The sequence below is a fragment of the Bos indicus x Bos taurus genome, chromosome 16, assembly GCF_003369695.1.
Source record: "Bos indicus x Bos taurus breed Angus x Brahman F1 hybrid chromosome 16, Bos_hybrid_MaternalHap_v2.0, whole genome shotgun sequence".
NCBI lineage: Eukaryota > Metazoa > Chordata > Mammalia > Artiodactyla > Bovidae > Bos > Bos indicus x Bos taurus.
The window spans coordinates 65,669,772-65,681,550 of record NC_040091.1 but is presented as its reverse complement, the minus strand read 5'-3'; the positions used below and the strand labels follow the sequence as shown (position 1 = coordinate 65,681,550).

At 38.6% G+C, this 11,779-nt stretch overlaps 1 long non-coding RNA gene and 2 pseudogenes across 1 annotated transcript; all 3 read left to right on the top strand.

Moving 5' to 3' along the window:
* Positions 1-421: 421 nt before the first annotated feature.
* LOC113906869 lies at positions 422-1,131 on the top strand. Its single transcript, XR_003515008.1, has 3 exons — positions 422-640; positions 866-924; positions 1,092-1,131. It is a non-coding gene; the product is annotated as an uncharacterized LOC113906869 (long non-coding RNA).
* LOC113906868 lies at positions 1,131-10,957 on the top strand (annotated as a pseudogene).
* Positions 2,293-9,663, top strand: LOC113906247 (annotated as a pseudogene).
* Positions 10,958-11,779: the final 822 nt, after the last annotated feature.

Here is an 11,779-nt window from a genome sequence, read left to right as displayed (position 1 = left end):
CTCTCACAGAATATTTCAAAGTTAAACCCAACACAGCCACTTCGAATTTACACAGATCTCCTGACTCTGCATCCAGGATTTTTTTCTAGTATGCCAAGCTGCCTCTCAGACTCTTACTGATAAGTTTCATTTTATGCTACTTTATGTAGGTCTTTTGCATGAAATTCTTATCCTCCACCCACCACCCTCCCTTCCCCACCAAAATAACCGACCACCCTTGCATGGCTCCATAACACTCTTATGCACTGTGGCATAGAGTTTGTTTTTCTAAACAAGTAAAACAAAAAGCTTGGCTTAAAAATAATAAACATGTTATACTCATGCATATCAGCAATATTTTAAAACAAGATTTGTTTTCTCCTGTTTTCCTTCACAACAATCTATTACTATGTCAGATTTCAAAACAAAAGCTAGTTTCCACAGGAAGGGAAAACAGGTCAAGGGAAACAAGGTTTAGATTTGAAATTTTACATAGCTTTCCCAGAAACAGTGACTGTTACTGGCACTTTACTACTTTTAATCTTGAGCATGAAATTCAAACTTCTATGGAAACAAAACTATGTGACTATGAACAAAACAAACAGCACATTGGTCCCTTCCTGGTGTGAACTTTGGATACATTTGGCAGCTCTTTCAAACTGTGAGTAATGTATCTCTCCTTCTCTAGCCACTTTAAAAAGGTCAGATTCTAAACTGTCAGGAAGGATTCAAGTGACAACTAAACTAAAATAAGGTGTAAAGAAAGGTCTCCTTTCATGTTTCTCAAAGCATGTTCTACTGACAATGCCTTGGGCAGTAATTATGTTTATGATGAAGTCTATACTTTTGTTTGGGTTATGATTCATTTATTTATGATTTTTAACAGGAACCAGACATTGCCTCATTACCGTCTTGTTCAAGAAATATGTCTTGCAGTGAATTTTGGTAAGGTAAACTTTTTTCCTGTTAGGCTAGGAAAAATTAAAAGTGTTAAAAATTAAAAGTGAGATTATTTAGATGATCTACTGAAGTCAGTGGTTCTAGGACTACAAATCTGTGGCCATGTGTGTGTTCATGCACTAAGTCGTGTCCATCTCTTTGTGACTCCACAGACTGCAGCACTCCAGGCTTCCCTGTCCTTCACTATCTCCCAGAGTTTGCTCAAATTCATGTCCATCAGATCTGTGGCTAGTAAGTATTAATGTCTTTTTTATCAGAAATTCTGAGACTACATAAGAAAGAAGTACTGGAGCAGTCAGATTCCTGAGCCTAACTAACCATCACTGAACTAGGCACAGAGCAAGGTACCACAGAAACTATGCTCCCACTTTGGGTCTAGATTATACAGACTAATAGATACAGATTACACAGGCTACAGATACAGATTACACAGGCTACAGATACAGATTACACAGGCTTGTCCAGAGTACCACATCGATTTGCTACTTGATCTTGGCATTTAAGGTATATTCTTAAGCCACGAGTTAATTAGTGGACTGTTAATATGATAAATGCAGTCATGATCCTGAGTGGCCTAAATGTTTTAAGATGTCAGTTTCACCTTATACCAGCTATATGACTTTAGACAAATTGATTAATCCCCTAGCTTCAATTTCTTCTTCTGAAAATCAGAGTGCTGATAAGTAACCTCAGGAAAACTGTAGTCTGGACTTAATTATGTAAATACATGTATGTATCTGGTTCCCAATAAATGTTAGTTCCTTTCCCTTACATAAATTTAAATCAGGAATCAGTGGCAGATTCTATCATATCACAACTGCTTACTGATTCATGTGGGTACTCACAAGAGTATTCACTTATGTGCTGCCTCTTCAGAGACAAAAAGATTTCTAGGACTTTGGAGCTAATGATAAGAACCTCCATCTTATATCCATTTCATGGATAGAATGCACAGCTTACAAATGCTGTTGAGGCAGTGGGGGCAGTGGGAATGGGCCAGGGCTGGGCGGAGGCCAGGCAAGATGGCAGGCATGGAGACTGAGCTGGTGTCCCTGATCCTGGTATCGCTGCCTGCCGATGATCCCGTGTTCTTCATTTTATCCTTCTTGGACTACAGGGACCTAATCAACTGTTCCAACATCAGTCAAAGTCTTAGTTAGCTATCAAGTCATGATCTGCTGTGGAAAAGACACTGCAAAAAATAGTGGCTGATATCTGAGGAGGACAAAACATAGAAGAGTCAGTGTTGGCAATTCCTCTTCATTGATACTTGCTTTGATGTAGGAAGGTATAATGACCATAATGATGCTATTAAAAAGGCCTGGGATGGTCTCAAGAAATATTTGAACCCAGATGTCCTCAGATGGTTTACACTCTAAAAGAGAGCAGGTAATCAAAAAGGAAGATATAGATGCTCTGGTTCAATCCCTGGGTTGGGAAGATCCCCTGGAGGGCACGGCAACCTACTCCAATATTCTTGCCTGGAGAAGCTCCATGGACAGAGGAGCCTGGCAGGCCATAGTCCATGGGTTGCAAAGAGTCAAACACGATTAAGCAACTTAGCAAGCAAGCAATAGATGCTGTGGAAGCTCAGATAAGCTGCAAGCTTCCTGATTCTCATCATCCACAATGGGCAGAAGTCAGTTGTTCTTGGTTTGTTGGGAAGCACAGTGCTGTCTAATCACTATAATTCTGAGGATTTTTAGACTTTGATACAGCTTCTGGAGGCTTTTACCAGAGATAGGGACTGAAATACTGTCTCCCTTTAACTTTTTGCATATATACTGGTTTCAGTCAGTACATATAGCAATGGAAACTGCAGAGGGCCAAAACAAAAATGAAATCTTCTGCTAATATCCAGACCAAATGGCTCAGAATCCAGTTGCTATTGACATGTTTAAGTGCGACTTTTACTGACTGGTTTACTTCTTATGTCAACAATGTTGTACTGCGGAGAGGGCTTCCCTATCATCAGAGACCAAATTTTCAGGTATGTTCATGGCCCAGCGTGTGTAGCAATAACTGGGATATTACAGTTTCAGTTTCCACATTGTCTCTGCCAGAATTTAGTTCTTTACATCCACCCCATTATTTCTTCATGTACCAAATCAGGATTGAAATGTCAAAAAACTCACTTCCTGAGAAGGCCTGTCAGTTAGATCATTGCTACTGGAAAACAACAAATGCTGAAGGTGATGTGGAAGAAGTTCAGGGACCTGGAGTAGTTGGTGATTTCCAATCATCAGTCCAGGCCAGGTATATGAATACACAAGCTGTACCACATTCTCTACAACATCAGGCTATATGAAGGGATATTATACCTTCCATTTTCTTTACTTGAAAGAACAAGGTCTTTAATGTTGTCATTCCCCGATTACATATGGCATGTCTGACATTTAGGGTATGTATAGCTCAATTGGAAATGGGTTCTGATGAATATGAAGAGATGGAAGAGGAAAAAGAGGGGGAGAAGGAAGATGATGATAAGAATCAGCAGATAAGGATGAATTTTATGAAGATGACCAGAAGGAGAGACAGACAAAAGTCTTTGATGTTATCATTTGAAGACATCATTGTTCTCACTCTTTTTTTTTTTTTTTTAAGCAAATTGACTTCACTGGTGGTTCAGATGGTAAAAAATCCGCCTGCAATGCAGGTGACCTGGGTTTGATCCCTGGATTGGGAATATCCTCTGGAGAAGGGAAGGGCTACCCACTTCAGTATTCTTGCCTGGAGAATTCCATGGACAGAGGAGCCTGGTGGGCTACAGTCCATGGGGTCGAAAAGAGTCGGACATGACTGAGCAATTAACGCTAACACTTCCACTGCTGATGGAAGACCCGGGGTGAATTCTCAATAATGTAAATAAATTGTTCTCAGCTTATAGCAATAAAACTAGCATGAAATATTGAGCCAGGCCTTGGATTCTAAGCAACACTACTTTAGGAATTGGATTTGTGTTTTTGAAGTAGAGGAGGAAATGGGAATTTTTTTTTTTCTCTTCTTGAAGTCAATGGGAAAATAGTTCTCTACTAAGAAACAGACATTTCTTTGTTTAAAAATTTTATACTTATAAAAACATATAAGTGGGAGGAAATTGTTTTGAATAAGGATTTAAAATGAAGCAGAAATACCTGGTTATTTGTCCTTTCTTAGACAATCTGTCCTTGAATTTAGAGTTTTCATCACAACAGCCTTGCTTTAAAGTCTATCAGTACTCGACCTTGAATTTGGTCTTCAACTCTACCAACCTTGAATTTAAGTCTTCAACACTATGACCTTTATCATACTGTTCACAGATGCATCATTTTTGAGGGGCGGTTTGTAAAAGTATCTATTGCATTGTTTACTAACAAAAGCTTCTTCTCAATGTCTCATGTAGTTTCAATTTGTAAATACCGCTACTGTTTAATGTCCCCTTCAGTGATTCCTAGATATTTTGTACTCATAGGGAACTAATTGACTAAATAGCTTGAACACTGGTTGTTTGTCCTTTCTTGACTATCTAACTTTGTGATAAGTGACATGAATTTTATGTTAAGATTCAGTATGTTTTCCTGAAACATGGATTTCTTTGTAATTATATAATTGAGAGTTTGGAATGAAATCCTCCAAGTGTCAAAAGTTCACATTTTGAAAACAGATTTTAGTTTTGATCCTGTATTCTGGGTAATTGACTATTTCCCATAAACTAGTATTAACAAGCAAAAAAAAATATTGTTGAGCTAAAATAATAAAAAATATTAAGGCCATTATAATAGGAAGGAATGCTTGTGCACTCAGCTAGATTTTTTAAACTCGATTTAGTCAGTTTGTAGCAGCACTGAGCTTACTAAAGTGAACTTCAGAGAAAACGGAAGGAAGTGGTTATTTCAGCTGCAAAAAACAATGATGATGAGAACGCAGAAGAAAATAAGATGAGATCAAAGCAAACACAAAGTCTATCAGAACGTTCCTCTGGCTTCACTGATATATATGCTGTAGATGCTTCACTAGTTCAGTTCAGTTCAGTTCAGTCGCTCAGTCGTGTCCAACTCTTTGCGACCCCATGAATTGCAGCACGCCAGGCCTCCCTGTCCATCACCAACTCCTGGAGTTCACTCAGACTCACGTCCATCAAGTCAGTGATGCCATCCAGCCATCTCATCTTCTGTCGTCCCCTTCTCCTCCTGCCCCCAATCCCCCCCAGCATCAGAGTCTTTTCCAATGAGTCAACTCTTTGCATCAGGTGGCCAAAGTATTGGAGTTTCAGCTTTAGCGTCAGTCCTTCCAATGAACACCCAGGACTGATCTCATTTAGGATGGACTGGTTGGATCTCCTTGCAATCCAAGGGACTCTCAAGAGTCTTCTCCAACACCACAGTTCAAAAGCATCAGTTCTTTGACGCTCAGCTTTCTTCAGAGTCCAGCTCTCACATCCATACATGACTACTGGAAAAACCATAGCCTTGACTAGACGAACAATGCTATTTCCAATTCAGGCTCCTGCCCTGAGCATGACTGCTCTCACTGGCATGAATGTGGAAGGATGGGAATAGAAATCAATCCAGTGAGGTCCTGGATTCAATAATACACACAAAAATCAATTTTAGGAGGTTTAACTACTTAAGTATACAAAATTACTGGAAGACAACACCAAAGACAATTTTTCCAAGTGGTAGCTAGATTTGGCTACATACAATTCAAAATTTGGTAATATAAATGACAGACTAGGAGTTACTGACATTAAAATATAAAGCATGTACAAATAATAAGAAAAAAATGATTACCATAATGGAAAAGCAGACAAACGAAATAAGTAGAAAATTCCCAAAAGAGAAAATTAAAAGGGCCATATTTATGTTTTAAAAGTTAAACCACACTATTAGTCAAATAAAATGCAAATTATAGGAACTAGAAAACATTGTACCTACCAAAGTTGCTAAAAAAATTTAATATTAATGCCTAGAACAGATGACAGTAAGATATAAACAACAATAATATTTGGGGGGAGGGAGTGTGACAAATTTATTAAGAAGCTAAAAATGATTCATCTTTTTACTCAACAAATCTACTTTTTGTAATCCATTCTAATAAAATAATCATGATTGTACACAAAATTTTATCCATAAAAATGTTCAAATGGCAGTGTTTATAATATCAAAAAGGGCTTCCCTATTGGCTCAGAAGGTAAAGAATCCTCCTACAATGCAGGAGATCCGGGTTCAATCCCTGGGTTGGGAAGATACCCTGGAGGAGGGCATGGCAACCCATTCCAGTATTCTTTCCTGGAGAATCCCTATGGACAGAGGAGCCTGGTGGACTACAGTCCATGAGGTCACAAAGAGTAGGATATAACTGAGTGACTAAGCACAGCACAGCATATAATATTAAAAAACTAAAAACAAGTGTCCTAAAATAAAGATTGCTAATTAAATTATGTTACTTTTATACAACAAAGGTGTATGCAACCATCAAAAATGATGTTGTGGGAGAATATTTAATAACATAGGAATATGTTAATAATTGACTGCTAAGTAAAAAGAAAAATTTTTTAAGCTATGAAACAGTATGGATAGCATTCTCCCATAAAAGAAGGAGCAACCCAGAAGACTAGGCAGGAAAAACAGTTTGCTCCTTGGGTATTTGCGTGGAATCATTTGTAAAAGTTGTTGCAATACTGTGTTGAGAGGAATTCAAAAGGTACATAGGGCTCAGGGAGAAGAGCTTTGACTCAATCAACAATATCTGGTGGCTACATCCATTCAACAGTGTACTGCTACAATATCTTGAAGTTAAGGATTTTTATTCACTCATTCATTTATTTAATAACTATTTATATTATAATTTTCCTATGTATTCAGGGTGCTGGTGGTAGTTTAGTTGCTAAGTCATGTCCGACTTTTTCGACCCCATGGACTATAGCCTGCCGGGCTCCTCTACCCATGGGATTCTCCAGGCAAGAATACTGGAGTGGGTTGCCATTTCCTTCTCCAAGGGATCTTCCCAACCCAGGAATCAAACCCGGGTCTCCTGCATTGCAGGCAGAGTCTTTTTTTTTTTTTTTTGCAGGCAGATTCTTTACCAACTGAGCTATGAGGGAAGCCTATGTATTCAGGGGGAAAGTGCTAAATCGTTTAACAATGTTGGAACTGTACGTTTGAGATTACACGCTAACTGTGAAAACCTGAAGGTGAAAGAATAGATTTCTTTATTCACTCATTTTTATTTAACAATTACTCATACAGAGTTTCCTATGTGGGAGCACCATGCTAAAGGCTTCAGAAATATTCAATCATTTTTTTCTCACAATAATCATATGATACAATATCCTCTTATTATTCCCACTTTACAAAGAATAGGTGAAGTGACTTGCCAAAGGTCAAAGAGCTACTGAGTGGCAAAACTGGGATTCAATCCCAGGAAGTCTGTCTCCTGAGTGGGTCACCACACTATTATGTACAACACCTTGCACAGTATATGGACCATTGTTGCTGTCACAGTTTAGTCACTAAGTCATGTCCAACTCTTTGCAACCCCATGGACTGTAGCCCACCAGGCTCCTCTGCCCATGGAATTTTTCAGGCAAGAATACTGGATTCGGTTGCCATTTCCTTCTCCAATATGATGCTGAAGAAGACTCCTGAGAGTCCCTTGGACGGCAAGAAGATCAAACCAGTCAATCCTAAAGGAAATCAACCCTGAATACACATTGGAAGAACTGATGTTGAAGCTAAACTCCAATACTTTTGCCACCTGATGCGAAGAGTCAACTCACTGGAAAAGACCCTGATACTGGGAAAAATTGAGAGCAAGAGGAGAAGGGGGTGACAGAGGATGAGATGGTTGGATGGCATCACTGACTCAATGGACATGAGTTTGAGCAAACTCTGGGAGACAGTGAAGGACAGGGAAGCCTGGCATGCTGCAGTTCATGGTGTCGCAAAGAGTCAGACACGATTTAGCAACTGAACAACAGCAAGGGTAAGTTTTAAACCTTAAATTGAGGATCAGAAAATATACGATGTTAAATAAATATAGAAGGTGAGAGAGACAGATTCATGCCAGAAAAAAATTAGTTGAGGATTTATTTCAAGTCCAAGAATAAAAATGTAGCAGCTAAGAAAACTAATAATTTTTCAGACTTCATTAAGAGAAAAGAAGTAAAGGAGAGGAATGAAAGGGAAAAAATCTAAAATTGATTGATTGTCTACTGGGTGCTAGGTAGTTTATAGAGACAGAGTTTGTTGCTTAATTACTAAGTTGTATCCTACTTTTTTGCAACCCCATGGACTGTAGCCTGCCACACTCCTCTGTCTATAGGATTCCCAAGCAAGAATACTGGAGTGGGTTGTCATTTCCATATAAATCTCAATTAAATCTCTTGGAGGAAGGGATCTGTGGGAGACTGGTTGCATCATTGGCTTCATTGGCTCCCCTCCATCCACATGCATTGCTATGTGACTTTGTACCTCTTCTTTCCTTTCCCCTCCCCCTGCTGCCCCATCAAGTGGTAGAATCTTCATTTTCTGAATTTCAGCTGGATTTTCTTTGGCCTAAGAATGCAACCAAAGCAACATCACACCAGTTCTGACTCCATGTCGCACAAGACCCTGTGTGCTTCCACGCTGCCTGTCTTGGAACCCTGCTAGTCACCCTATGAGTAAGTGTGGACTCACTTGCTGGAAGATAAGAGACCATTTATGTCATCACAGCTAAAGTCATCCTAGATCAGTCAACCCACTGAGTTCAGATATATATAAGAGAGTTCAGCCAAGTTCGGCCAACCCTACCACAGTCTCTTGAGAAATAACATGTGGTTATTGCTTTAGTCATTAAGTTTTGAGCTGTTAACATGGCAATAGTCATATGACACAGCATTATTTTTTTTGTTTTATAAAAGCAAAAACTGAGGCTGAAAGTATTTTACCCAAAAGCACCAAATTTTTAAGTCTAACTGGGAAGTCAAATCCAAACTATTTCATTTCAAAGCTCAGCCTCCTAACACTACCATCAAATGTATAACATTCAGATATTAGAATAACTATCTCACTGACCTCTGCAGTAAACTCACTACACAAGAAGTACTATATTTAATTCTACACACTTAAAATGAATCCAGAAGAAACTAAAAATAATTTTATAAACTCTACAAGAAAAACAAGGGAAAGGAGGGTTTGCTTAGGTTGGAAAAGATAAAACTGAAGAAGGACATAAAGAGAAGGATAAATTATTTTCCATTGTTACTGTCTCATTTACTGTGATTCCTTCAGGAAACAAGCTCCCCATAAAGATACATACAGTCCCTCAAGCCTATCACTGAATTCAGGCGAACTCTCAGTCTTGTGATGTTTATCACACAAGGGTCTTCTTGACCTTCACAGGCTCACTTTGAGCTTTTAGATGGCCCTTCCCAAAACCGTCTCTGTTTATGACCACACTATCCTCAGCTTGATTGTTCTCTTAAATCCTTTTCCAGGTAACATGTCTACCAGCTTGACTTGGCCTCTGAAACTCGACTCTTCCCTCTACAATGATGTAATAAGGAAGTTCCTCCATACCACAAACCCAAGTCCTGTCTTGTGCCTCCACTATCACCAACCTGGGAAACACAGAGGATTATTTTTTTTTTTTTCTGTAATCCAGCCAGAGATGAGGGAGGAAACAGAAGATGGAAAAGGTATCTACTTCTTAACCACCTCAGCCAACAAGCTGTGTGTGCCAGATTCCATTAGTGAGAGATAGTCACATGTCCCCACTGAAGTGTAAGACGAATTGGGAATGCAGCCCTTCCAAGAAGCCACTGCCCAGTAATTACTCCTCACTCTGAAAAGGGAATGCAAATCTTTGGTGAAGAGTCAATCGCCACTACTGCCTTTACTGGCCACTACTGGCTTTAAGTTCTATTATAACTCCAGTTTTCATGACTCTCAACTTTCATAAAGGTTCAGCATAAGAAATATCCACTTGCATTTAACTGCAAATTCTTCAAATTTCTAGTCTGAACACGTTGATCATAGCTCTTATATTAGACCTTCAGGACTTACTGACTAAATAACAAGAAGAATATACTCCTCTAAACTTTGTATGCCCAGAATATATAGTAACTGCCCAAGGAATATTTGTTGAATAAATGAATACATGTTATCCAGGGTTACCCACACAAAATGAACCTGAATTCTCCCTTGAATTCAATGTCAGAGATGTTTGTTTATTAAAATAAATTTCTACACCTTTCTGCTGCTACCACATTAAGCTAGTGATGGTTTTGTGAGCATGTAATATTATGGTCCTTCATACACCTTCAGATACAGCTTCCTTTGCCTAGATTAATCTATCCCCATATTCACCTGGAAAATAGCCTTTCCCTTCCTCAAGAGTTGGTTCAAGCTTTTCTAGTAAGCAGCCTGAGGTGACCTCTAAAAATGGTACAGTATTCACTTGACCCAGAAAATTCCACAAAATCATGCAAATCAAGAGGTTCAAATCTTCATGTTCACTTTAAGAATACTTGTGAAACTGCCCAGGCCATTAAGAATATGCAATCTGAAAAGCCACCAAGTATCTGAAGGATGTCACCTTAAAGAAGCAACATGTGCCATTCCGTCATTACAACGGTGGAGTTGGTAGCTTTGCACAGGCCACACAGTGGGGCTGGACACAGGGTCAGTGGCCCAGCAAGAGAGCTGAATTTTTACTACACGTGCTCAAAAATGCAGAGTAATGATGAACTTAAGGGCTTAGATGTAGATTCTCTAGTCATTGAGCACATCCAGGTGAACAAATCCCCTAAGATGCAGGGCAGGACTTACAGAGCTCATCGTCGGATCAACCCATACATGAGCTCTCCCTGCCACATGGAGATGATCCTTCCTGAAAAAGAACAGATTTTTCCTAAACCAGAAGAGGAGGCTTCACAGAAGATATCTTCCCAGAAGAAAAAGATACCCCAGAAGAAACTGAGGAAACAAAAACTTATGGCCCAGAAATAAATGCTGCAAAAACTAAATGCAAATAAAAGTAAACAAACAAAGAGTCAGCTCAAGAATCTCTGTCCTCCATGTGCTTCTTCCCCTGTGCTTCCATTGTACCCATTACAATTCTTATTCTAATCTATGGAAATTATTTCTTTATTTCTGTCTTCCCATTAGATTATAAACCATTTAAAGGTAGAAATCATGGCTTTTCAGCTTTACATTATCAACATCTTGACCACTGTCTGACCTTATCAGAGATGCTCAATTAATACTCATTAAACAAACTATCATTGCTTTAATGTATCCCATACCTAAATAAAGACCATATTAGCATTTGAAGAATGATACACTTCAATGATATATCTCTCACTCCTTGTCCCCTGAACACAAAGTAGGCTGATCTGTTGAGACAAATCAGAGTAGATATTAAAAGGGGAAAATCCTCAATGTGGTATTTAAGTTGGAGAGCTTCTAATTTCATTCATATTACAATATGTACATCTCTCAACATAATAACACATTCTCTCTTGGGTTCTATTACAGTTTCAAGCTGACTTGGACACCTAACTAGATATTAACCAGTATTTTGTCTGCATGATAATCACTTCAGCAGAATTAATTTTAGTATTTTGTATGGATACTACAGTATTTATAAAGCTGAGTCACTTGCCTTCAACTGAAATCGTTAATTTTTCAGATACTATAAGAGGAGACAAGAAAAAAAAATTACTGGAAGCCTATGGGGTCCCTGATACCTACCATACTTACTTTACTCATCAAAATCTAAACATCAACCTAGTAAGAGATAAGCGTTATTATCAACATTTAGACATGAGCAATCTAAGCTTTAGAAAGCTTAACATTGTTAGAGACAGGATTCAAGT